The following is a 27,634-nucleotide window of genomic DNA, read 5'->3' as shown; positions in this document are numbered from 1 at the left end:
CGAATCTGTGTAAAATGAGGTCTTACTGTTAGGTTATTGTGAGGATCAAAAGGAGTATACATATGCGTAATGCTTGTCAGGTAGTAGTTAAGTGCTAGTTACTAAGCTGTGGTCTCCAAGTACACTCTCCATCCTTTGCTTTGTGACACTGCAGCTGAGACTTTGCAAACAACATTTATCCTTTGCTTGGTTGCCTCCTGTTAGGTTCTGTCTGTGGAGGGCACTAGAAGAAGCTAGAATACCGAAGGAGGAAGAAGGAACTTGTCCCTCTTGTCTGTTCCTTGTCATTTCAGCAACTGTTGTTCACACCAAGACTGACAGTTGGTTTTAATAGCAGCAGTTGGGAGCAGTTTCCAGCTTTCCCCCCACTGTCAAAACCAGCCTCATCACTCACCACCAGAGACCCCAAAGCAAGATGAACTGTGCCCCTTCCTCAAAGCGTGAGCCTCAGCATGGAGATTTTTCTACGAGCTCCGGAGAGGCCTGTACCATATATGCAGTCCCCCTCGTTGGGGGGTTGCTTCCTAACTCCACAGGGCCTTTCTGTGGTAAATGAGACTCACTCCCTGACCTTGTGAAGCTCATACTCTGAAGAGAAAAAAGGGAGAGAGTACATTATGAACGAATAACAGTAACTCAATATGATAAGGGCAGCCATAGTAGTATGAACAAAGAACACAAAATAGGGAACTACCAGTTCTGCAGGAGTTAAATGAGGCCTGTTCGAGGGTGTACGTCAGTTAGGGATATGCTAGCCACTATAACAAATAAATCTAAACTATAATGGCTCAAAGTAAGTTTACTTTCGCTCATGTAATAGTTCTGGTGGGTTAATCGGTCAGTAGATCGGCTCTCTACCATGAGATTGTTTTTCTTTGAATGTGCAGATTTTACTGATATTTTTCATATAGCATATATTCCATCCAAAGTATCTAAACAATGTCTTCCAGCATCCTCACTTAGTTGTGCAATAATCACACTCAATTGCAGACAATTTTCATTGCTCCAAAGAGAAAAATTCCAGACACACACAATACAAAAAGAAAACACAAAACACCCCATATCCCTTATCTGCCCCCCCTTCAATTATATACCTCTAGTATTGGTGTGGTACACTTTACTGTAAATGAAAGAATATTAAGATATTACTGTTAAATATAATTCATAGCATGCTATGAATAATATTCAGTAATTTTCCCCATATACCACTTTATTATTAAGTCTGTACAAGTGTCATATCTTTGCAGTAGTTCATACAAGAACTTTTTAATATTTGTAGTGTTAATCAATGGCGTACATGACTTCAAACAACTTCTTTCAATCAAATTCACCTACAATATGGCACTATTGCTTATACTCCTAATAACAAACTACCATCATCCCTATCTATTCCAGAATGTTCAAGTACAATCTCATTAACAAGTCTGTACCTATGAAGTTAACCACTCCCCTTCTCTAGCTTCTATCTTCTAAGTCCCCTATAGTCTACATTTTAAGACTCTGAGTTTACATTTTCTAGGTAGTTCATATTAGTAAGATCATATGATATCTGCCCTTTTCTTATTTCACTCAGTATTTTGTCCATGTTGTTGCATGCTTCAGGACCTCATTCCTTCTTACTGCTGCATAATATTCCCTTGTATGTATATACTACATTTTATTTATCCACTCATCTGTTGATGGACAATTGGATTGTTTCCATCTTTTAGCAATTGGGAATAATCCCACTATGAGCATCAGTGTGAAAATGTCTGTTTATGACACTGCTTTTAGATCTTCTGCATATATACTGAGCAGTGAAATTGCTGGATCATAGGGCAACTTAATATCTAGTTTCCAGAGGAACCACCAAACTGTCTTCCGCAGCGGCTGTACCATTTTACATTCCCACCAGCAATGAATTAGTGTTCCTATTTCTCCACATCCTTGCCAACATTTGTCATTTCCTGTTTTTTTAATAGCAGCCATTCTTATAAGTGTGAGAGGATATCTCATTATGGTTTTGATTTGCATTTCCCTAATAGCAAGTGAGGATGAACATCCTTCCATGAGCTTTTTAGTCCTTTGCATTTCCTCTTTGGAAAAATGTCTATTCATGTCTTTTGCCCTTTTTTTAATCGGGTTGTTTTTGTTGTAGAGTTGTAAGATTTCTTTATATATGCTGGATATCAAAACCTTATCAGATATATAGTTTCCAAATATTCTCTCCCATTGAGTTGTTTGCATCTCTACCTTTTAGGCAAAGTCTTTTGAAGCACAGAAATATTCAATCTTGAGGAGAGTTTTTTTATTTTTTTAATCTATTTTTTATTTTATTGCTTATACTTTGGGTATAAGGTCTAAGAAGCTACCTCCTATCACTAGGTCTTGAAAATGTCACCATTTATTTCTTCTAGGAGTTTTATGGTACAGGCACTAAAATTTAGGGCTTGGATCTCTTTTGAGTTAAATTTGTAGAGGGTGTGAGTTAGGGGTCCTCTTTCATTCTTTTGGCTGTGGATATCCTGTTTGCCCAAGAAGAAACTAGAGAGGTTCTTCTGTCCCAGTTCAGTGGATTTGGGAACCTTGTCAAAAATTAATTTATCAAAGATCTGAGGGTTTATGCCCGAATTCTCAATTCAATTCCATTGATCAGTATGCCTATTTTTGTCCCAACACCACTGTTTTGACCACTATGGATTTATAATAAGCTTTAAAGTCAGAAGTGGAAGTCCTCCCACTTCATTCTTCTCTTTTAGGATGTTTTTGGCTATTCAAAGCCCCTTTCCCTTCCAAATAAGTTTGATAACTGGCTTTTCCAAGTCCTCAAAGTAGGTTGTTGAAATTTTTATTGATATTACATTGAATCTGTAGATCAGTTTGGGTAGAATTGACATCTTAATGGCATTTATCCTTCCTATCCATGAACACAGAATGTCTTTCCACCTATTTAGGTTTTCTTTTATTTCTTTTAGCGATATTCTGTAGATTTCTGTGTACAAGCCTTTTACATCCTTGGTTAAGTTTATTCCTAGATACTTGATTCTTTTCATTGCTATTGTGAATGGAATTTTTTTTCTAAATTATTTCCTCAGAGCATTACAATTGTATAGAAACACTGCTGATTTTGTGCATTAATCTTATATCCCACCACTTTGCTGAATTTTTTATTAGCTCAAGTAGCTTTGTCATAGATTTCTTGGAATTTTCCAAATGCAGGATCATATTGTTTGCAAAACAAGGGGAGTTTTACTTTCCTTTCCAGTGAATGTCTTTTATTTCTTTTTCTTGCCTAGTTGCTCTAGCTAGAACTTCTAGCACAATGTTGAATAGCAGTCATGACAGTGAGCACCCTTGTTTCATTACTGATCTTGGGGAAGGCTTTCTGTCCCTCACCATTGAGTACAATGCTGGCTGTGGGGTTTTCATATATGTCCTTTATCATATTGAGGAAGTTTCCTTTGATTTTTAAATTTTAAAGTGTTTTTGTCAGGAAAGGATGCTGAATTTGTCAAATGCCTTTCCAGCATCAACCAAGATGATCATGTAATTTTTCTTTTTTGATTTGTTAGTGTGTCATAATTATTAATTGATTTTCTTGTGTTGAAATACCCTTGCATGCCTGGAGTAAACTCCACTTGATTATGGTGTATAACTCTTTTAATGGGCCATTGGATTTGATTTGCAGCTATTTTGTTGAGAATTTTTGCTTATATATTCATTAGGAAGATTGGCCTATAATTTCCTTTCTTATATTATCTTCATCATGTTTTGGCATTACAGTGATGTTAGCTTCATAGAGTGGGTTAGGTAGTGGTCCCTTTTCTTCAATTTTTTGAAGAGTTTGAGCAGGAATAATTCTTTTGGGGATGTTTGTTAAAACTCCCCTGTGAGGCCATCTGGCCCTGGGTTTTTCTTTGTAGGAGGGTTTGTGATGGCTGATTGAATCTCTTTGCTTGTGATTAGTTTGTTGAGGTCTTCCATTTCTTTTTGAGTCAGTATAGTTTGTTCATGTGTTTATAGGAAATAGTCCATTTCATCTAAGTTCTCTAGTTTGTTGGTATAAAATTGTTCATAGTATCCTTTTATGATTTAAAAAGAAAATTTTCGGGACCGTGGTAATGACCGCCATTACATTTCTGATTTTGTTTATTTGTTTCTTCCCTCTTTTTGACTCAATCTAGCTAAGGGTTTGTCAATCTTTTTAATCTTCTCAAAGGACAACTTTTTTGATTTTATTGCTTCTCTCTAGTATTTTTTTGTTTTCCAATTCATTTATTTCTGCTTTAATGTTTTTTTAGTTATTTTCTTCTACTTGCTTTAAGGTAAGTTTGCTGCTCTTTCTCCAGTTTCTACAGTTTTCACTTGTGTTTTTGGTTTTAACTCTTTCTTCCTTTTTAATATAGGCATTTAGACCTATAAATTCGCCTCTCAGCACTGCCCTCACTGCATCGCATAGATTTAATGTTAAACTTTTATTTTCATTTGTCTTCAGATATTTACTGATTTCTCTTGCAGTTTCTTCTTTGATCCACTGATTGTTTAAGAGTGTGTTTTTTAACCTCCATATTTGTGAAAGTTCTGGTTCTTTGGTAGTTATTGATTTCCAGCTTCATTCTATCATAGTCAGAGAAATTGCTTTGAATAATTTCAATAATTTTAGAATTATTAACACCTGTCTTGTGCCCCAGCATATGATCGATCCTGGAGAATGTTCAATGAACACTTCAGAAGAATGCATATGCTGGTGTTTCTGGGTGCAATGGTCTATATAGGTCTATTAGGTCTAATTCATTTATCAAATTGTTTGCTTCTCTGTTTCCTGATTAATCCTCTGTCTGATTCTATCTATAGAAGAGAGTGGTGTGTTAAAGTCTTCCACTATTATTGTTGAAACACCTATTGTTCCCTTGAGTTTTTCTAGTGTTTACCTCATATACTTTGGAGCTCCTTGATTAGGTGTACAAACACTTATGATTGTTATTTGTCCTTGCTGAATTGAATCTTTTTTAATGCATACTGTCCTTCCTTGTCTCTTATGACATCATCACATTCAAAATCTGATATTAGTATAGCTATCCCTGCTTTCTTTGGTTGCTACTTGCATGGACTGTCTTTTTCCATCCTTTCACTTTCAACCTATTTGTATTCTTAGGTCTAAGATGAGTCTCTTGTAAACAGCATGCAGATTGGTTGTATTTATTAAATCTATTCTGCCAATCTGTGTCTTTTAATTGGGTAATTTAATCTATGAATGTTCAAAGTTATTATTATGTAAAGGCAGTTCTTGTTTCAACCACCTTATCATTTTTTTTTTCAGATCTATTTTTTCTCTCCATCTTTTTATCCTTTAAGTTACCCTTACTAGTATTCTTCAATTCTGTGCCCCCCTGCAGACCTCTCTTTTCTGTCTCTTTTGTTTCAGCTGACAGTACTCCCTTAGTCTTTCTTGCAGGGCAGGTCTCTCGTTAATAAATTCTCTCAGCCTTTGTTTATCTGTGAAACTTTTACACTTTCTGTTCTCTTTTAAAGGACAGCTTTGCTGGATAAAGAATTTTTGGCTGGCATTTTTTCTTTTTCAGAATCTTAAATATATTGTACCACTGTCTGCCTGACTCCATAGTGCTCATTGAGTAGTCAGCACTTGGTCTTATGTGGCATTCCTTCTATGTGGTGAATTGCTTTTCTCTTGCTGGTTTCAGGACACTCTCCTTCTCTTCAGCATTTAACAGTCTGATTTGTATCTGTCTTGGAGTAAATCTATTTGGATTTATTTTATTTGGAGTTCATTGGCCTTCTTTCATTTGCATATTTATGTCTTTTATAAGGGTAAGGAAGTTTTCCCCAGTTATCTCTTCAAATAATCTTCCTAGCCCTTTACTCTTCTCTTCTCCTTCTGGGACACCAATTATTATACATTGGCGCACTTTGTGTTGTCCATCATTTTCCTGAGATCTAATTCAAAATATTCCATCTTTTCCACAATTGTTCTTTTGCGCATTTGAATTCAGTTGCTCTGTCTTCTAGTTAACTTATTCTTTCTTCTGTTTCTTAAAATCTGCTGTGTGTGTCTCTAGTATATTTTTAATTTGATCTATAATATGTTTCATTTTCATATTATCTGTTATTTTTCTATTTATTCTTTCAAATTCTTATTTTTGCTTTTCTAATGTCTTCTTGATATCCTTTATGTCTTTAACCAGTCCATTTAAGTTATTTCGGAGATTCATTTGAACATCTTTGATTAGTTGTTCCTAATTTTGTGTCTCCTCCAGCTTTTTAATCTGGTTTTTTGGCTTGGCCATATCTTTTGGCATTTTCATGTGCTTTGTGATTTTTTTGTTGGTTTCTCAGCATTTGATTATCTTGATAATGTTATTTTGAAATTTGCTTTCCTTCACTCATCTAAGATTTTGAAGTTGCTTACATTTGTGTTGAAGGTTTCCTTCAGCACTTAGTTTGTCTGTAATTACCAGCAAAATCAGGGCCACTACTTCATGCAGGTGGTGCTACCTTTTTTGGAAGTCTGTTAAAGGCTGGGTAGAAAAGCAGTTTGCCAATGTGCATTTTCCCTAGCTTCCCAGCAGATGGTGACCTTGGGCCACCTCTTTCCCACAACACTGCCTCTCCCTGACTGTGGCAACCCAGTGGGTGGGGACCCAGCCAGGCAACAACCCAGTCAAGGCTGCAGGTCTCCACGTGTGCTGGAAGTCACCAGCTCTGGAGGTGGGGGATGGGCACTGTGTACCCTTGGCTGAGACCCGGATTGTGGGCACAATGGGTCTGGTGATTCCCAGACTCCTGTGTGGAAGGACCTTGGGCTGCAGGACTGAGAAGTTCAACTTCCCCAGCCTGTAGCCAGCCCAGGAGTGCCCTGCTTTTTGCCAGCCCACAAAACCCAGGCTAGCGTGCACCCAAGACCTGGGGGGTGGGGGAAGGACTCCTAGTGCTGCAGGGCAGCTCCTTCCCTGGTCTCCACTTTGTGTACCTCTCTCCTCCGGAGGGAAGGGCTTCCCAGTCTCCCCCAAATCCAGGACCCACAGCAGTCTGCTTCAGGGAAGCAGGGTAGGTACTGGGTACCACAGCAAGGTCTCTGTGTGTGGATAAAATGAGACTGCTGGCTCCTTGGTTACCATGCAGAAACTCCAGGCTGTGGGGCTGAGAAAGATGACCTCCCCAGCTAGCGGCAAAAGTGGGAGTGCACCGCTCCTCCACCACCTCGATCTTGCTGGCATGCAGGGGCAGGCCCTGGGGGGTGGGGAGGATCACAATTGAACAAACTCACCCTAACCTCCCAGTTGTAGTTTCTCTGCTTTTCATCCAGGTCCTAGCTATATAATGTAGAAGTCCCTCTCTGGTCACCTGTACCCTGGAACCACTGTCATGGTCATTTTTTGCTTTTTCTCTAGCTGTTCCATGGTGGAGAAGTGAGCTGTGCTTATCCTGTTCCATCATCTCCCTGGAAGTCTCTCCTACCATGGGATTTTTCAGGGACCCAGGCTGAAAGAGATTCTGCCATCATCAGTACCAAGCTTCTAATATCATCACGCGTGTCTTCTTACTAGCCAGGCAGAAGGAGAAAAAAATGTGGACAAAGCCAACATGAGAGGTTTTCTGAGCCAGACCCAGAAACGCAATATTCCTCTGTCTACATTTCATGTGTGGAACAGGGATGCAGAGCTACATCTATCAACATGGGGGTTGGGAGATTTAGAAGAGCTGCATGACCGTGAAGAGGAGAGCATGAATTTTGGTGAATAGCTAGCAGTAATATTTGAGTTGAGTTTTGTAGGATAGGAAGGAGTTCACTAGTTGGAAAGAATGAGGGTCCAATATGATTCCATCCAAAAACATTCCAAACTCCTAAGTGAAAGTGAGTATACTGTACTCCCCTTCTTCCCTCCACCTCCCAGCTACCCCTAACAGCCCTGGAAATTTGTTTCTATAAACATTCTCAAAACACACTGTAGGGAAAACAGAAAATAGAAGACATTCTTATGCCCCCAATGTTACTTGCATTTCTATCAGGGTAAATAATTGTGTGGCTCTGTAGTTTGTCAAAGCTAGTGAGAAAAGTTTGGAGACATTCCTGCCTGTGTCTCCCATGCAGACATAAGTTAACCTAAATTTAATTTAACTTGTGGATTCAGTTAGGGTATAGGCACAAAAACAGAACCCATATCAGGTGAATTGAGTAGAGTGACATTAACATGAGGAATTAGATGCTGGAAGACTTGGAGGAGCAAAGGGAAAGGTGGAAACCTGAAATTGGAAACTAGGAAGCCACCCGCTTCTATAATCCTGGAGGGGAAACAGAGGAGGGCTGGATTGCAGAGAAGAAGCCAGGACAAAACACTGGAAGCTGGAATCATGATAAGGAGGAGCTGGAACCCTGGAGAGACAAATCAAGTGAGGGAAGGTGATGCCTGAGCCACAGGGAAGACACCACCCAAGGCAGAGGTGGGAAGGGAGAAGTACTCTGATTTCTGATTTCTCTCTTCTTCCCTCACTTCATCTGCCTCCAGTGCTTCCTATTGGCTCTTCTCCCATCTCTGCAGTTTCCATAGGTCAGCCCTCCCTTGAAAGAGAAGACCAACGCAGGGGCAAGGAATGTATTTGAAATTAATCAGGCAAATGATTAGCCACTTGCCTTAATCATGTTCAAAGCAGCAAAAATTCTCCCATTTGGGAAGATGATGAAGGGTAATTTTTTTGTCTGCTTTGGGTGTTATAACAGCGCTCTATTTTTTTTCCAAGGTGGTGGAAGCTTCAATAAACTGAGTTAATAGAAAAACAGCAAATAGAATCTTCTTCCTATGTAGGCTTTGCTGCTAGGTTAGGAAAAAGATAGAAATTTAACCTTGTAAACAAAATAGTCATTTGATTTCCTCATTCTGTGTCTGAAGACTTTAGTTTGCAATCATAGAAAATAAGAATAAGATTGTTTTATATTTGCATAGCCCTCTAGAATTCTCAAAACATTTTCACAATTATTTTGTTGTCAGAGATTCACTAAACCTTTGAAAATTAGTAAATTCAGGGAGATGATTCCCTTTGTAATAAGGGAAGGAAAAGGCTGGGAGAAAATAAGTGCCCTGCTTAATGTCTCCTTTGAATTGTGACTTATCAAGGATGAACTCTCAGATCTGTTTTTGAATTCTTATATACTCTCCTGGCTTCTGGGACCCTATAGAAAGCTCCCCCATTCTTCTCAGCCCATTCAAACCCGTTTGATGAGCACATTCTTCCTCTGATATTCTAGGGAAACCATCAATAGCCCCTCTTAAACCATGAAACAGCTCCGTTCTAGACACCAGAGAATGGCTCTAGAGACCCTCTCTAATGAGAGCCTAAGTAATATTGGGCCATATTCAGAAAATACATTTGGCCAAGGTAAGCTTCTGCCAGGTTAAAATGTCAGTATCTAGGACCTATTCCTAATATTCCTTGAAGATTTCACTTCATTTAGTAAAATGTAGCAAGAGCAAGAGCTAGAGCTGCAGAGGCCAAGAATACTTAAGTAGTCAGATAAACTTAATTTTGATCCTTAGCTCCACCAACACCCGATTAAAGGCTAACCTCAGTTTCTTCATTTGAAAAACTGGAGCCCTATTAATTCTCTGCCTACAGTACAAGTGTGTTTCATCATAACAAGATTTAGGACTTCTGGGTGGTACAGAACTATGCGTTATACTTGCATTATGGAAGGACAGCCAGCACACACTGCTTTCAAAGATAATGCGATGGGGTTAAAGGCAAATGAGACAGGTGCTTCTGTCCAGGCTTCTTCAAGCTCCAGGAAATCTGCAGATTCTTTCAGCCTCAGTTCTGACATGTCTACTAAAACCTATAAAATAAAATGGATGCAAGTGAAGCTGCTCTGGTTGAAGGTCCTGGTGGGACAGAGCATTCCTGTTTCTCTCCCCCATTTATCTGTCTAGAGAGATAAGGTCTCAGTAGACTCCTTAGAGTCAAATCTCCTAAAGCTCTGGGGCTCCACTTAGCACCACTTGAATCCAATTGTGTAAGATGGTTTTATAATTGTATCCATGGCTGAAATTCTGATTATGAATTTGGACAACCCAGTTCTGGGAATGCTGAAATCCTCAGGTTCACATATATGCTAAACTGACATAGGCCTTTAGTCATAAAGATGTGCATTCAATCAAAGGGATGCTTTAATTTAAAAGGAGGTCCTCTGAATGTAAAAATCTTACAGTATTTTCTGTCATGAAATTTATCATCTAAAGACTTTAGGGGAACTTCATTTGGAACTCTAAACTTATATTCAAAAATGGCTAATTATGCATGAGGCCTTAATGAATCCAAACCTGTGTCATGCCTGTGTGCATACCCAATTAAATACTGGAAATAAAATTTGGTGAACTTTGAAAAAAAAAATGGTTAGCCTCTCTTGGATCACAGTTTGTCTGATGTGATACCTAGGTGATGGCAATGCACTTTGATTTCAGGTTTCATTGTCCTTGGTAAATATTATTGCTTTTCCATTCCCCAGGATAATTTAAACCTGAGCATAAAATATACTTAGTTTCTTAAATTTCCAGAAGTACGAGATTCTCTTGTTAATTCTCAAGTTGCAATTTCCCTGATTTTAGTCTTCATGTTCTAGACTCCCTGAAACTGGAACACTTTGATCTGCCTCTGAGCCTTCTCAATATGACAGCAACTAATAAAAGCCTGAGTATATTGAACACATGCCATATGCCGAGTGCTTACATCTCTACAAGGTATATAGTAATTTTTAAGATATGTGGGTGAAGCTCCTATAAGTGATATTTTAAATATAAGCAGAGCTCATTGACTTTTTTTTTTCTCATTGACTTTAAAAAATGGAAATTTATTGTAGCAGACATTACATTAACTGGCAGATATGAAGTTTAGTGTACAGTTCAATGAATTTTTGCAGTGTTTATAACCACGTCACCACCATGCCAGTCAAGATATAAAATACTTGCCTCAACCCAGAAAATTACCTAATGTACTTTTCATGTAATCCCCAAGCTCCTTGCCCCAAATTCAGCAACCATTGATCTTATCTCTATCAACAGCTTAGTTATGAGACCTAGAACTCTCTAGAGTTCCGTACAAATGGAATTATACGGTATATAGTTTTGTTTCTGGATTCTTTCACTCTTGATAATGTTCTTCAAACTCATTAGTGTTGGTGGATGTATCAGTTGGTAGTTCAATTTTAATTCTGAGTAGGTATCCCATTTTGTGATATATACAATTTGTTTCATTCTTGCAGGGGTTTTTGGCCACACACCTCAGCATTCACTACAAACAAATGGTTCTAGGCACCGAGGATATAGCAGTGAAACCAACTGATGTTCTTCAGGTTATCTACTTCAGAGGGTCTTAGCAATTTGCTTCCCGAAACCCAAAGGGGAACTTGCACTTACAGTTCTGGGAGATGAGGCCTTCCCATGGTTAATAACACACCTGTGGACTGAAGGCCACTTATTGATTGGCCCCATTGATTTCTTTAACTGATGTGTCTACTTCTTCAATATACTGATCTGCGATGTCAGTAGTCCCTTAAGCCAAAGAAGTAAACAAAAGGGTGAGATTAAAGTATCAGATTTGTTTTGGGACCATTGGATGGTGGGGAAAATATTTGGTTATTATTCTGTTTGAACCACTTTACATGAGGTTATTTATCATGATAGAAATTAGAAAAACACCTTTCTTACAGACTGTGTTTGTTGATGACCCAAATATAAACCCATGTGTGAAATCAGAGCCAAGAAACAGGATATGAGAGAGAGAAAGATTGCAGTTGGGGGTGTGGATGAGATTTAGGCACTATTAGAAAAAGAAAAGTCAGAAAAATTCCTAGAGAGAGAAGTCTTTATTGCCCTTCTGAGAGCCAAAGCCCAGGAGTGGCTTTCAACTATGGAAATAAAGACACGCCAGTCCAGCTGCTGCAGAGAAATAGGGTTTTTATTGGGTCCAGCTGGGGCAGTGGCTGTCTTCCCCAACTTGCTTTAAATCCATCTTTGTTGCAGCCACACTGGCCTTTGTCTCCAAGCATTCAGGAGAGGCCATTTCCCCCTGCGTTTATTTACTCTGTCCTCCTCAGCAGCCCACACGGCATTTTCCTTTACTTACAGGGATCCTAAAGACCTGAAACAGCAGCAAGCTGATTAAAAATTAATAAGAGCCTCAGAGGGAAAGTACCAAGAGGAGGTTAGCTCTGTGATCGACAATTTTTTGAAGTTCTTTAAATATCCAATTATTTTCAGGACACCTACAGAACAGAAACCACAGGACATACGAAATAGATTTTCAAGCCAGAGGGAATATATTTTTAAGCAAAAGTCTTTTAACTCAGAGTAAAGAAGAATTATGTTTACAATCCTACTCTCCATTTCCCCTCCCTCCCAAATCCCCACCTGTTTTTTTCTCTTCTTTCATTGTTTCAGTTGACTCATCTGGCAGGAATGAGAAGAATTTATCTTCAGTATAAACTTCATTATTCCACAGTGGCTCTTTTCATCAGCCCAGAAGGTAACAATCCTATGTAGAAAAGGAAAAAAAAAGGCAGTGAATTAAATTCAGACCAGGGGATACTTGATTATCTATTACATCTCAAGTGTGCCAGGAAGAAAATTTAAATTTAATATGTCAAGGAATTAGGAAGCACACGTTTATATTTCTACATTTCTATGAGTGAGAAGCACTTTCTAAACAGGCTAATGAAGACACCAAACCATAAAACGGCCTCCAATATTATGAAAATGAGTCAATAGGAAATCTTTTCTCTACCAGTTTCATTCTGCCATTTTCTAAAACCTACATTGGGGATAGTAAAATATTTATGTGTTGCACTCCAGAAACCTATTATTTATGATGCCCAAACAGGAAAGATTGTATCTGATGACCACATTTTCATTTAGCCATGGGAAGGAACAAATTGCTGTTGAATTACTAACATGGAAACAAATCAGGCAGGGTGCAAATGATTTGTTTAGCTAGAGACAAGGTTGTCAGAAGTTGTATAGTAATATGACACAGAGGAAAATCTGTTATCACTGCTTTCCAACAAGTTGTCAAAAGTCAGCAGGCTGAGAGGGAGTTTGCAGCAAAAACAGGAAAGGTAAAATATGGAAAGGTTTGTTTATTTCCCAATGGAGTGTTAATGGAATGCAGTTTTATTAACACAGAAGAAAAAAAATAAATGTCAATTTTGGTGTCTAGCAGAGTCAACCGGACTGCGACTTTTAAAAAATGTGTTTGTGTTTGTGTGTGTGTATCTGTTTTCTTCATCAGATCTAATGTTCATTTTCTCCACTGTTAATTTTTTTTCAAGTAGAAAGCTCAGTAGACCCAAATTATATTTTCAGTACTATCCATAAGTCTTACTGTAAATTACTGAGCTGTCTGAAACCAGATAATTGCAATCTATTCTCTTGCAAAAAAAAAAAAAAAATATATATATATATATATATATATATATATATACACACACATATATATGGGTTCTTCTTTGTTTTGTTTGGTTTTGTTTTTTTTGGCATGGGCAGGCTCTGGGAATTGAACCTGGGTCTCTGGCATGGCAGGTGAGAATTCTGCCACTGAGCCACCATTGCACCGCCCTGTATATGGGTTCTTATATATTATAATCATAAATTGGATGGTGAAATTACTTAGAAAACCAAAACTAGAGAATAAGAGAGATTAACTGCAAAATAATATCCTACTTAACATTTATTGACCATTTATCAAGAGCTTTTGTGCAGGAAAATTACTTGGAACTGCAGCTGGCTATGATTTATCTAACACATACTTCTGTTTTTTCTATTTGTTTCTCTTTTTTACCATTGACACACTTTATGTGTTTGCTTCTTTGCCATTTAAAAAAACTATTTGTATATTTTTTCTGTCCCTCTTTCTAGAAGGGACTTGAGAAGGTTAACCACCATGAAACTCTCCTCATGGAACAACATAAACCAAAAGAAATTTAGTTCAAGAGATGATAATGTATCAGTCCATTTCTCAAAAAATGTCAGCAGCTCACTGTTACCTACTGAATAAAGTCTAAATGCTGGAAGCATGGTATTCGAGGCCTTCCATATCCTGTTCTCAAGAAGTGTGATGGAGAAGCTGGGGACTGAGGGTTGGAATTCTGAAAACTCATTGAATCCACCACTGGTCAAGCAGGTCAGGTCTGGCTGTACACCTAGTTAATCTTTCTGCATCTAGGAAACATGGTTCCATGTTCCTGCAAGAGCTACACAGCAATAAACTCAAACTCAGGAAGAGTTTAGTGGCATCTCTTGTTCCTTGAGCATGCATGCCCTTTGGAGGGCTTCCCTGACAGATCACACTACTGGCATATCATACCAAGCAATTCTTTAATAAACACACAGTACTTATGCCAACTTACTACATTTTCACCACTTTCAGTGCCTCTTACAGATGGGCTCCAGTGTCCTACTCCATCCTGTTTCTGATTGAAACAGCTTGCTGTTGTGATCTTCTAGCTTCTGTCACCTTTGTCATTGGTCCTTGTTGACCTTTTTTTGCGTCTTTCCAGGTTATCAGATAATTTCTTTCTTGAGGTTTGAAGCTTCTGTCATGCTTTCTGGTACATAATAAACCTTTGTGGAATATACTAGTAAATACTGCACATTCTTGGGTTCTTCCACTATTTCCTTTACTTTTCCAAACTCTGCTTTCTCTTATTTTCAGCATCTCCTATCCAACCTCCTATCCAATCTGTGCTGGTTTGAAACTGATGTCACGTTCTTTAATCCTCATTCAACATTATTTAGGGTGGGAACCTTTGATTAGATTGTTTCTGTGGAGGTGTGACACAACCAGTTGTGGGTGTGACTTTTGATTAAATGAAGTTGTGACTTCACCCATTCAAGGTAGTTCTTGATTAGTTTACTAGAGTTCTTTAAAAGGAGAGACGGTTTGGAGAAACCTTAGATGCATACACTTGGAGAATAGTTGCTTTAGAGCTGAACAGACCCAGATGTTAGGAAATGCAGAGCCCACCAGATACAACCATGTACCCTCCCATGAGATGTTAGGCAAGCCAGAACCTTGAGAGAGCTGAGAGATGAAATCCAGCCCTAGATAAGCCAAGCGAGGAAGCCCCACAGGAAACAGTTGCTGAAAGCAATGGACCCCAGGAGCAAGGGACCAGCATATGCCAGCCAGGTGCCTTCCCAGCTGACAGAGGTGTTCCAGATGGCATCAGCCTTTCTTGAATAAAGTTCTTGAGTAAAGTTCCTCTTGTTGACGCCTTAGTTTGGCATTTCTATCACCATAGAACTGCAAACTTGTAACTTAACAAATACTTTTTGAAAAACCATTCCATTTCTGGTATATTGCATTCTGGCAGCTTTAGCAAACCAAAACAGGATCTTTCATACATTGCTCCAAACCTGTCTGCTGCATGTAACCTTTGAATACAAAGATGGGCAACTGCTCTGAGTGTCGGCCCATCTTTAGCAAAGTGCTGTTCCCAGATTGAGATGGAATTTCCACCTTCAAGATGCTGAAATCAATTGGCATCTAATGGCTGTCATTGATTTGTTAGGTGTTTGAGTACCTGTATCCAGAAAACAATATTACAACAAACTTGTTCAGATAAAAGTTCCCTGATTTAGACTGCTTCTTGACATCAAAATGTGAAAGAATCTTTCTAACTCAGCCTGGAATTAAAATAGTAAAGGAATAAAGGAGTGTGTGTGTGTGTGCATGTGTGTGTGTTGAACAATGAACAATTTCCTCAGTGGTCTTCTCTGCTTATTGTCTTGTCATTGCTCTCGTTGTTGATTTTTCTGTGACTTCAGGGTTTGTTATTTTTAATTCCTAACATCAACTGGCCTGTTCTCAAACTAAAGTGTGATAGCACATCTGAGACAAATGAAAAAAGCTTTAAGAATTACCTGTTGTTTCTGCTTATTATACACTTGACACTGCCCATTTGTAAGGCATTAAAGAGCCAACTGTATCATGCTGCCATCCAGAACAAAGTGAGGACTTTAAATGTAATTATTTTTTAACTTTTGCTGTGCTAATTTTAACCAAGAACAGACTAGAATATGAAATAAAAGTTGGTTCACCGTTTTCAAGAAAAAACCTTTCATCATAACATAGGCTGCCTCAGATGCTACTGAGTCAAGTTATTCATGGGAAATGGTGACTACTCTGGGATTCTAAGGTTAGAATTCTGATTCCCTGGACCTGTTTCCCTGATCTTGCCAGTACTGCAGTTCAGCTGCTCTCATTCGCATGCCTTTATTTCCCAGGGGATGACATCATAGAACCTGTGGTGGAGATCTTTCTGATCACAGAGGAAAGAGATTTATAACTATTAGAAGATAATTTTTGCCTGCTATTCTATTGTTGATGGTAGCTCGACTTCATTTCTTAAGTATTTAAAATGTTTTTGATCTTGTGAGTGTGTGTGCACACTGACATGTGCATGTGTCAATGTTTTAAAGGATCTTAAACTTAAATTGGTTCCAGCAGAAGAGAAAGGCCAGATGGGGGATCAAAGAGGGAAGAGAGAAGAAAGGTGGGGAGGGAACAAGTATTGGGCAACTACAATATACACTTCTGCACCAGATGATTCAATTACACTATCCTTTTGGATATTCACAACAATCCTGTGAAGTAGATGTGTTATCACCATTTCCCAGATAAGAAAACTGAAGGTCCAATAGATAAAGATATTTGCAAAGATTATCACATTAATAAAGTGGCAGGACTTGGATTCAAATCCAGGTCAACATGACTGCTTTATCCATGTTTTCCAAGAAACTCCTATCCCAGGCACCTCACACCTTCATTACAGCAATCCTGTTTCAAGTGGGTAGGAGAGATCAGGAGGATTCCAGTATTTGCCTTGTTAAATAGAGTGATTATCACAGGCCTAATTGAGATGGTAAATGTGGTAGGCAGAAGGATGGCCTCCAAAGATGTCCACACCCTAACCCCCAGACCTGTGAATAGAATATGTTTCATAGCAAAGGGGAATCATGATTGTAGATGAAATTGAAGTTGTTAATCAGATGACTTTAAGATAGGGAAACTACTCTGTGTTATTTTGGTGAGGCCCATGCCATCACCAAGGTCCTTAAAAGGGGGCACTGGGGATAGAAGTAGAGTTAGTGTCAGAGTGATGTGATCTGAGAAACACTCAACCATTCACTGCTGGCTTTGAAGATGGAAGAGGGCCCTGAGCCAAGGAATGCAGGCTATTTCTTAAATTTGGAAGGGGCATGGATTCTCCTCTGGAGCCAATGGAAAGGAACACAGCCCTTCCAACACCTTGATTTTTAGCTCAGCTAAAAATATAAGACCCTGTTAGACTTTTGACCTACAGTACTGTAAGAGGATTAAGTTGCATTGTAGGTTACTAAATATGCGGCAATTTGTTATCACAGTCATAGGAAATTATTGGAGTAACATGCAGTTAGTCTTTTGCTTAATCTGCTTTTTCTCTTAAATTCAGATTGCTTTCACACTCTTTAAAATGTATATTTTCTATCCCAAACTTAGCAGGGTTTGGGTTGTTCACTGATTTTTTTCTAATTGATCTTCTGCCAAAAGGAATTTGTATAATAACTAGAAGACCCACCTGGACCTGCTGAAAACTTGAACATCATTTATGTAAAAGTGAGAACTGGATCTCACAAAAGCCAGAATTGTGCTTCTGAGCTGCACACACTTTGGAAAGATCACTGAGACTCTGAGAAAGGACGTAGATGAAGACTTCTCTCTTTATCTTGGTTGACAGGTTGCATCTTATTTGCCTACAGGCTTCCAGAGGGATTAGGAAGGGGCTCGCATTTTTTTGTTGTATGTGCCAGTTACTCTTTTAGTTTCTAGATGTTCATTATATTATTTGATTCTCACAATAATCCTATGTGTTTGGTACTGTTATTCTTTAAATAACACAGCAAGAAGATATAAGCTGCTAATGACTTAAAAGAGTCCAATTTTCTGCTTGGGTGGCAGAGCCAGGATTTAAACCATGGGTGTTAAACCTCAAGAACGATGCTATTCCCAACTCAGTAAGTGAAATCATTGCCCTCGCCCCTATGTGGGACATGACATCCAGGGGTGAAAGTCTCCCTGGCAGCATGGGAGATGACTCCCAGGAATGAATCTGGCCCTGGCATCATGTGATCAACAATTCCATCCTGACCAAAAGGGAAAATGAAGTGTAACTAATAAAGTATCAGTGGCTGAGAGAGTTCAAATAGAGTCGAGAGGCTACTCTGGAGGTTGCTCTTATGCAAGCTTCAGGTAGACCTTGCTACCTATCATAACCTGCCAAACCACACCAGGACCATTCCAGCCAATTGTAAAGAACACTTAGGGCAATATAAGATTCCACAAGGGTTCCATGCACTAGAGTCACTTTCCAGAAACCTACAACCTCCAGATGGGTCCCTGGACCAGATAAGTCCTGAAACCTAGAGGGCCCAGTCTCATCAGAACATCAGATAGTTCCATCTTTCTACCCCATATTAGTGACAGACCCTTCCAACATGAAAATGTTAGAATGGCCATAGCCCAAACACCCCTAAAGAGAGGGATAGAAAATCAAAGGTGATGGTGGAGTTGTACAGAGAAGATAGGATTTAACAAATGAATATGATCACTGAACCATTTAATTGATATCTCTTTTAGTCTCCAGTATCTTAGAGCAGCTAGAAGCAAAAACCTAAAGTTGTGGAATTGTAACACATGTCAAACTCTGAAACATGTTTTACAACTAATTGTGGTGCTGTGCTTTGAAATTTATTGCTCTTTTTTATATATGTTATTTTTCACCAAAAAGAAAGAAAAAAAAAGTCAATTGTGGTGATAAAAAATATTTAAGCCTTTTAGCCTCCTATATTCTGGAGCAGCTTTTGTATTTCTTTGCTTTTTATGTATGTTATACTATACCATTAAAAAGTTAAAAAAAAAAAGATGCTATTTTCCCTATAATGTTCTTTAACTTTTTTCTATGGAACTTTGGTTCATTCTGAGAACCCAGTTAAAGCATTAGCCTCTTTTCCCAGAAAAGCACATACACAAACACACATGCACATATATGTACACAAATATTCACACACATTTTGTATACAATTCTCAGGATGTTCACTGGACCCAGGAAGCTTACATGCAGGTTCACAGTCTTTTGCACAATTTTATGTTAATTGGAGGCAACATGTAATAGTGTTACATGTTGTAACACCCATGGAAAACCCTTGGGTGATACCTTGGACAAATTACTTAACCTTCCTGTGCCTCATTTTCTTTATTTGTAAAGTAGGGGTAGTAGTGGAACTGACTTCCTGAGAGTTGTAAAGGATATTGAAAAAGTTGTTGCATAGAAATTTTTAGAATTATAAGTGTTTAATAAATTCCTTCTCTTACCAGTGATGCTTGACTTGTGAGCTCTGGACTTGGGCAATATTGTTTCAAAGATAAACTTTGTAAGGTGGTACAGCAGGGAAAGTCCAAAGCACTGACTATTACAATACTTGGAGAAGAAAAATCCATGTTTTGGAAAATGCACTTGCCATCCTTATAGATATTGAGTCTAATAATGGGGCCAGCAGAGACTGAGGAATGAATGCATTTTTATCTATCTGAAGTATTTCTATGACACTTTTCTCTAGAGAACTCGGATGCTGAGAGAGAGAGAGATTAGGAAAAATATCAGAAACTCATGACTTATGACTTCAGGGTAGAAAACATTTCCAAACACCCAGCAATTAATGATGAAAGAACATTACTGTCGAGCTCCTCTGGGATGGAACAGGAAGGCTTCAGAAAGCACTTGATGTGTTTCCTTTATAAGAAAAAAAGTAGAAGGGAAAACCTGATGACACTTTGATCAGCTGGGAAAAAAGTAGTTTAGCAGTCATCATACTGTGTAAACACATCTAACCTCTTCAGTATGAGCACATTACTAGGTGTCCATCATGCTAATAAATTTAAATAGGAGTAACCATGGTGATAAAAGGAGAAATGTGGAAATATGAGGATGCCTGGATATTACCAGTGTCCTATATTTAAACAGTTTACTTAAAACATCCACCGGTGAATTCAACATGTAAAAAAAAATGTTCTGAGCCTTCTTGGACCTACTGTTTGGTTACCCCAACCAAGGAGTCATTGGAATAGAAATTTTTCCTGAAGAATTACCTTAAATTCTCATATTTCCTTTTTTTCTTCCTTCCTGCATCTTTTCCTCTGCCACTTCTTTAATTTCGTCATTCATTCAGGCAAACTCAGAAAAGATTTGCCTGTATTTAAGGCAACATTCAGTCAGGGGTTGGTAAGGGAGTAGGGTGAAATGGAGAGGGGGTGTTTATCTCGCATCCCCTCTTAAGGAAGCAGCCTAACGCCTGCTAGAGTCATAGGAAATTCAATTTTGAAGTGCTGATTCATAATGATAGTGGCATGCTATACCACCTTACAAAGTTTATCTTTGAAATAATATTGCCCCAAAAAAGAATTTCCTGAGAATGGCTAAAAGCCATATACACTTATTCATTCATATTGAATATTTACTATGTGCCCCAGGTGATGAATTTCTAGAAGCTGGCAATATATAAAGATGATAATACATCCTTCCTGCCCTCAAGAAGTTCTTAGTTTGGTTGCACAATGAGAAAAGTATAGCAGGAACATGAACCTAAAATTATTGAGGATAAATTCAGGGATTTTTTACAACTGAAAGAACTTCAATGAAAATTTCCTTTAGATATGTTTTGGGGAAACAGCCAGAGCACTCTCTCAGAGATGGCAGTGGAACTATTTCAACATCAGGGCATCATGACCATTTGGAGTGACTCTTCTTGACCAGAGTATACAGATGGCATGTTTGGTAAATGAAAGGTCTCATATAGCCTATATCCAGTTAGTGCTACACAAAAACACCTAAAAACAAATAGTCCAGCACTGAAAAATAATTAAAAGCAACTGTAATATTTATTGTAGTGTCTCTCAGAAACAGTAATGGCAGCAGAAGGGGTAGCTGCATTCATGGCAACTAGTAAAGCTCCTTAAAATTTCCCTTTTCCCACATCACTTTCAACTTCTCTTGCATTCCTCACAGTTGAGCCTCAAATCTCTTCTCTTTCCCCAAAGAATTGACCTAAGAATCAATTTATCTCCTTCCTTAGAAAAGGTGGGAAAGAAGAGGGTGAATGCTTATCATTTAACATCATTCCTTTTATCCACTTCACACTTGGATTTTTGAAAATGGACTTAATGTTGCATGCAGTATCTGCAGAAATGTGCTAAAAGGCCCAACCTGCTTTTTCGCTCACTGAAAAATTTGCTATTCTGAGTCACCAAAAAGGTAGCCGTTAAACTTTTATGTAACAATAGATTCACTGGGGTTTACTAACTTCTTTAGTAGCAGCTGAAATTTCCACAGTAAATTTCCAGGAGTTTGTGGGTCTGACAGTATGTTTCCTTAGTTTGGGGAGGGCAAAGTGTATTGAAAAAAGACTTCACTCATTTCTCCACCTCTCAAAGGCCCTGAAGCAACAGGTTGAGTGTATACTGAAGGGTGGAAGGGAAGGTAAGAGCTTAACATTAAAGCTTTAGAACGGACTGGACTGAAAATAGGTGGTTTTAATAATCATAATGTTTAAAATGGCTGCTAACCAATGGGAAAGGAGTATTCACAAGGTAGAATTGACAGTTTGGGGGTAAAAATGCATTTCATGTTTTTATGCCTCAATGAGTTGAAACATTTCCATCAACCAGTTAATTTATCCTTTCATACCACACTATTTTGATTGCTGCAACTTTATTAAGTGTACATATATACGTATATATATTTTTTAATTGGCAAGACCAAAACCTTTGAGAAGCACAACAATATGCCATGCGGCCTCCACACCCTCAAGAGTGTTAGGAATGTTCTCTCACTGCCATGGCACCTGGAGGACAAACATGTGGTACAGTTATTTAATTGCAAATGGAACCTTCCTTTTAAACCTTTCTTTTGAACCTTCCTTCATAAACACTAAGCAGAGAAATAACAATTCACCATTTGTTTAGTGGAAATTAAGATTTCTCCACACTGTCTCAAGCATTCAAGATCCTGGAAATAAAATGCTGATAATGGACATTCTCATCAGACCTGGATCTATGCCTGGACCACTAACACATCCCTCGACAGCAGTTAAATTACTTGCAATATGAAAAATTTATTAAAAATTTTCCATTCTGACACTTAGGAAAGTGCTACTGGTATGTATTGGGTCCTGATACACTTACTGCTACTATAGTAAGTTTGAAATCTTCTCAGAAATATGGAGATTAACTGGAGTGGTTGCTGTAAGAAAGTTGTCTCCTTTACTCTATATTGCAGTACAGTTTTCCTGGGAAATAGACCTTGAGGCATAGACTTTTGTGCAGGAAGTTTATTGGTCACAGCTCTCGGCGTGAGCATCTGTAGGAAAGCGAAGGAAGCAGGACTGGGAGAGGGGGACATTGACAGAGATGCAATAGACGCTCAGGAGTTCTGGAGCTGGGGTGCCCTGCAGAGGTGCCTCACACCGGCACAAGGGGAATGGAGCTTTGTAGCCCTGTAGGGCCCAGTCATTGGATGTGGGCTGTGCTCAGGAAGGACACTGACCTTGGACCAGTTGGCTCTCTTCAGCTGATGGCAGTGCTCAGAGGGAGACACAGCTGAGAACTGTCAACAATCAACTCCCCAGCAGCTGGGGAATAAGCACTTCAGGCCTGAAGGGATCTGGGTGACACATCACAGCATGACACTTCATCCCATAAAAAAGAAATGGCCACAGGTTTTCATTGCTTTACTCTTCCTTATGTTTTTCTGTTATCTGTGCAGCTGTGACTACTTGTTCTCTGGTCTGTAGCCTCTGCTCCCAGGACTGGACCTGAACCTATGGACTTTCAGCATTTCCAATCCCACTCTCATGCATCCATCTTTGATACCATCACAGGTGTTCTAACCCAAATTTTTTCCTCCAGGTTTTATAAATGCTCAGGTCCAAAGTAATGCAGTGCAGGAAAAAAAGTACAAGAACCAGCCAGGGGTTAGATTCCATCTCTGCCACTTGCTAGCTCTGTGATGTTGGCAATTCACTCAAGCACTCTAAATCTTGGTTTACTCACCTATACAAAGGGGTAATACTCATAATGTTAATAGTTGTTGTAAGGATTTCATAAGATAATACATCTGTGAACCATATGGAATCTCTCTGGCCAAACTTTGAGAAATAATAACACAAATAAAAATAACAATTATGACAGCAACCAGTATTTACAGAGTTCTTTTTATGTGCCTTATAGTACTAAAGGCTTTATGTTGATTAACCCATTTAATCTTCGCAAAAAAGCCATGATGCCATTGCTATGGTTATATGGCTGGGGTGACACTTAAATTTCCAACAAGCAGTACAGCTCAGGTACAGATTAATCAGAATGGAAACAACTGATAGTTGTGGGGAAAGGCACATTATTATATCCATTTTACAGCTAGGCATATTGGGACATAGCAGAAGTGGCATTTAAACATAGATTATCTGACCTCAGAAACAATAAAAAAGTAAAGGGTTTACTATACTGTATCTCAATCTCAAGTTCTATATGGGGCTGCCTTGAATCTTTCATGTTAAAATAGGGAAGCCCTAAGATTTCTTGGCCCCTCTCTATAGCTCAGGCCCACTCACATCCAGCCATCCCAGCTATTTTCTCACCAATATCACCTTAGACCTTCAGTCAAATGCAATTGCCAAGGTTTGTTGGACTGAAGGTGGATGGGGTGAGCTACTCTGAGCCAAAGCGATTATTGTAATTATAAGGGATAATAGTGGTTATTAAGAGTGCCTCTGGTAAAAGCAAGCTAAAATTTGAGTTTATTTAAATAGTTCCGTCAGGAGCAACATTAGAATCCTGGCTGGGAAGGAGAGTGAGTCTGCAAAGGTGTGGGAAAGTGTGAGGGTGACAGACGGAGAAGCCCTCGATAATGAAATGACAGAAAATACCATAAACCTTGTCAATTCCATTTCACACAGGCATTTTGACAGCAGTGGAATCAGGGAACAAACACAGGAGGCTGTTCCCTGAGGCCACACAGATCGATTCAGATGCAGAAAACACAGCAGATCATCATGACAGACACGAGGTAAGCTAAGATATAGGTGCACGTTTCTTTGATTTTGTTTGAAAGAAACAGGAAAGTGGAATTTCTAAGAGTGCATTCCCTGGAAATCACAGCTGACATCTCTACAGACACTCCAAAAGATTCATGCCAACTATGAACTTCTGGTGTAGAATCATGAGTGTGTGAGTGTGGTTTTCTGGCGGTGGGAATGAAAGGTGCAATAAGTGCCTATTAAACTCATTTACACACACACACACACACACACACACACATCATAAACACACACGCAAAGGATGCAGAGACAGAAGGCTAGCATCCATGAGGCCTGACCTAATAAACCCCACTGCATGTATATAATTTGACCACTCTTGTCCTTCTCTGTGTCTAAATGCAAGCACTTCTGTCATCTCTTTGTCTGCTTTGACCTTAGGTATTTGTGCCTCTGCTCTCCTTCACTCAACGCTTTATCTCCTGCTCACACCTTCTTCTCCCCCCACTATTGTCTCAGGAAACGCAGTCTAACCTACAGTGTGCTAGCCTTTGACTGACTTCAGGACCCTAAGAACGTTCCTTATCCTTCCCTCCAGTTGATGTGACCCATCCATCTTAGCTGGGCTCATTCAGCCAGGCAGGCACACCCACACATCTCAATAAGGCAAATCTGCACAGTCCAGTACTACTCATGGCACTACCCAATATCTCTGATCCTTATTTTTATCTTCCTTTCAATCACTGATTCTTTAAAACATATACTGATTTCCCACCCACTTCCAGTCAGTGTTGAGGTAAGGAGTCAATGTAAGGAGAGTTTAAGAAAGTGTGGCCAGGTGTGATAGAACCATAAAGGAGAGTACAGTGCTCTGGGATTAGAAAGAGGGCCTTCGCCACTCCTGGGTCAGAAGAGCCAAGGTACCTGGAAGCCAAAGACAGTATTTATGATATTAAGTAGAGAGACAGAGGCACCTCACAGTGGACTAGCAGGGAAGAGCGGAGAGAAATACATTGCAACCTCACTTTCTCCTACTCTCTTATCTCTTGCTTAGTCTTCCTGTTATCTGAACCCCTGCTGGAACCACAGGGAAAGAGGTCCTATTTTATTGATGAAGTCCATACAGGGCAAGGTACCAGAAAAAAATACAAGGTAGGTAAGTATGTTAAGTGGGTTTGGAGGAGTAAACAAGAAATCCAGCATACCTATCCTGTAGTGTGTGCTAAAAATACACAGATATGTGAGTCAATCCCTGTCTTCAAGGTGCTTACAGTCTAGTAGGAGAAAATCACATTACCAGGTGGCAAGTGTAATGAGAGAGGAAAGATCCTGTGTCATTGAAACACAGGGGAGTGACAGTAAGCCCATTTTCGGGGGTAGTGGATAGGCACTGGCATTAAAGGATGGTGAAACACTACAGCTGAGAGGTCTTAGTGGTTGAGTAGGAGTCGAGCAAAGGAAGCTGGTGCAGCAAGGAAGAAGGCATAAGAGGACATCGTAAGTAAAAATTTGAAACTGGGCTGTTTGGTGTTTTATCAATGAAGTTACCAACCCTGTGACCCAGAGTGCTGAAATGTGAACAAGGAAATCCAGGTTGGCTTGTCTTTCTGGAACCTCTTGAGGAAAACCCATGCTGGAAACCAAGAGTTTGCAGAAATTCTTCTCGATGTCCTTCTGTTTCTCTAACTTTGGGACTCATATCGCATGTGCCCCACATCTATGAAAGAAAGAAAGAGAAAGAGAGAGAGAGGGAGAGAGAGGAAGGGAGGGATGAAGGAGAGAAACAATCCCAGCCATATCAAATAGGACTATTTTCAGTTCAAATAGCCTAAACTAAACCCTCATCCTCCAAATAAAGGGGAACTTTTTAGTTCACGTAACTAAAACATTTGGGCCTAGCCAAATTGATCCAAGAGCTCAAATTGTGTCCTTATGGACTTTGTGTAGGTTCCACTCTCAGATGGCCCCTCTCCCAGAGTGCAAGATGGTGCAGTGGTTCCAGGCTTCAGCCTTTTAGATTCATGTCCAGGCCTTTCCAAGTTCCTGTGGTCACTCTATTCCCCTGGACGTGATTCACACGCTTACCAATGAGTCACTGTGACAAGCAGAAACGCTCCACTTCGGGACTGAGGATTTCAGCACTACACAGAGCGTGTATAAAAGGAGCAAGGGGGGACACATCTACAAAAAATATATAATTTGAACATGTTTTGCGGAAGAAATCAGAGGCAAACAGCCACATCTACCACAACAGCCAGCTTCTCCTATCTGTTCTTTTCCATTTTCTTCTTATTTTGTTCCCAATTAAATATCAATAAATCCAAGGTTCAGAGAATCAGGACACGAGGTGGAGGAGGGCAGGAGGTGAACAGGCTCACAGGAGACCTAATGTCTGCCAAGTCGCAGAGATAAAGAGCCAGGATTGGATTCCTTGCTCCAAAGTAGAAGCTTCTTTCACCACTTCGCATTGATGGAAGTTTTCCTTTCGCCAGCTCTGAGACAAAAACCTACACCTGCCTCAGCTTTCAGGAAACTAAGACTATTTTGAACATAATGATAATGACTTGACTTCACTGCATACTCACACATGCTTATTTTTTTAATGCAATTATATCAACAAGTAAAAAAAAGAAAATCTAAAAAACACAACCTAGAATTATTAGCTGACAGTAATACTGATTAACATTAAGTCTTCAAGACATCTTTCTCTTTAGGTGGAGCTATGAGAATAAGGAGAAAACTATATGAATATCTTCCATTATACAAGCTTTTACATATTTCTATTATGGATTACTTTGCATGCTATTGTTAAATAGTTACATTTAACTTTCTGTTAAATTAGCAAAAGAGAAGGAAACTGAACTAAAACTGGAGGTATTTCTGAATGAAAGACAAATGTCTCTTTAATACTTAACTAGTCCTTTTACCATCCTTTTTTGGCTGACAGAATTTCATAAATTATTTTCAACAGAAAGAGTTCATGTATGAGAATATATCAGCCTGTTCTTTTGTATTTGATGTATCATTAGACAGTGTTTCATTTTCTTTTAGAATTTTGCGTACTTCGCCCTATTGTCTTCTGGTGCTGACCAGTGTTGGAGAACTTTGGGTAAATCTGATTTTCTCCCTTATAAGCATCTTTCTCTTTATGCCTGCATACCCAGTAAATCTGCCACACATCCATCATCACTTTCTGGGAACATGCTGTACTCTTTTGTTCTCAATATTCAATTCTTCCTTTATTTCAGAGTTCTCTATTTCAAGAACACAAATTATTCTAGGATTCCATGTCTTTGTCCACCCTACCTATTGTCTGGTCTCTAAGCACTTTCATCGTTCCTCCCTTTTCATTGACAATCACTACGATAGCACAAAGCTTTCTTCTGTCAGTAATTTCAATTCTCTGATATATATCTTCTGTTTCTTTTTTGCCCCTAATTTATATATTAATTCTATAGTGGTACTGAATTTCATATAATTCTCTTATTTGTTCATTTTTCAGCTCTTGATGATTGAATCCATATTTT

The sequence above is a fragment of the Tamandua tetradactyla genome, chromosome 6, assembly GCF_023851605.1.
Source record: "Tamandua tetradactyla isolate mTamTet1 chromosome 6, mTamTet1.pri, whole genome shotgun sequence".
Taxonomy (NCBI): domain Eukaryota; kingdom Metazoa; phylum Chordata; class Mammalia; order Pilosa; family Myrmecophagidae; genus Tamandua; species Tamandua tetradactyla.
This window is presented reverse-complemented; position numbering follows the sequence as displayed.